The 1,154-nt window shown below is 28.9% G+C and overlaps 1 protein-coding gene across 1 annotated transcript in view; it reads right to left on the bottom strand.

Annotated features, from left to right (window-relative positions):
• Positions 1-1,154, bottom strand: part of nhlrc2 (NHL repeat containing 2) — a 24,149-nt gene that overhangs the window by 7,304 nt on the left and 15,691 nt on the right. The gene's annotated exons all lie outside the window — the stretch shown is intronic.

Here is a 1,154-nt window from a genome sequence, read left to right as displayed (position 1 = left end):
TTAAATAAATTTGAATAATCTGAAATAAACTATTTTGGTGCAACAGAAAGAGGGAAAAACAGCAGGAAGTTTGAGCCACAAATGCCTTCAGATCAACAGAAACTCTGCAAATAAATCACTATTACAGAAGATCAATACTCAGTTTGTGAGAAATTGGGACAAATTAAAAAATTAACGGTTTGGTTTTGCTTCGATTGCTTAAGTTTCATGATTGTGTAGAGCACTAAGTTTCTTAAACTTCACTCACAAACAACAACTCAGAGAAATAATGACGTTCAAATTAATTCTATGGGATTATTTATTCACCTTATTTTGTTTTTTTTTTATTTTAAAAAAGATTAGGCCAAATATATGTATATTTTAACTTATTTTATGTCATAAAACTCACATATTTTCCCCATAAAGATCTGACTCTATAACCAAACTACAGTTGATTTGCTGTAAAGATTGTTTTTAAACATTCAAGACATTTTATCCAGTTTGATCTTAAATTCAAATTAGGTACATAAAAACTGAAAATATGCCAACTTTTCTCTTAGAACTAGTAAAAAATAATTATTAGGGTTTAAACGTTATGCTGTTGCAGAACAGAATAAAACAATTTCTTAAGTAAAAATGATTTTTTGCATATACTGATCATTTAACTACTTAAGAGTGATTTTCTTCTTTAGATTAATGTTCTTTTACTTGTTTTAGGTTACCTCTTTCTGCTGTGTCGTTACTCCTCAGTACTTATATCAAAATCTTACTTTTTGTTTATCAAAAATGTTCAGAAGTCTTGGATTTCTCCAAAACAAACAAGTAAAGAAAATAAATAATTGTAAAATCCTGCAGGAAACAAACAGATAAGAAACAAAAGATAGATGTTCGTGGTTTAGAACAGCAGCTAAAAACATGTTTTGTTTTTATGTTGTTTTGTTGTTGATCAATATCTTTAGTCAATGGTAAAAAAGGAACTAAGCGTTTGTGACTGCCTAAGGCTTTTTTTCTTTTTGAAGGTGGTAAAGGGCTTCAAAGATTGTTTAAATGTATGTTTAGTCACAAAAATGTTCACTACTGAGTGGAATTATTAGGGTTGATAAGTCTTCATTTGAAGAGATTCTTCGGTTTCCTTTCAAGATTTTCTTAAGGCTGCTACTTTCAAAATGTAATAC

Source organism: Oryzias melastigma, linkage group LG19 (genome assembly GCF_002922805.2).
Source record: "Oryzias melastigma strain HK-1 linkage group LG19, ASM292280v2, whole genome shotgun sequence".
NCBI classification, from domain to species: domain Eukaryota; kingdom Metazoa; phylum Chordata; class Actinopteri; order Beloniformes; family Adrianichthyidae; genus Oryzias; species Oryzias melastigma.
The sequence above is the reverse complement of the archived record's forward strand: the minus strand, read 5'-3'. Positions and strand labels throughout refer to the sequence as shown.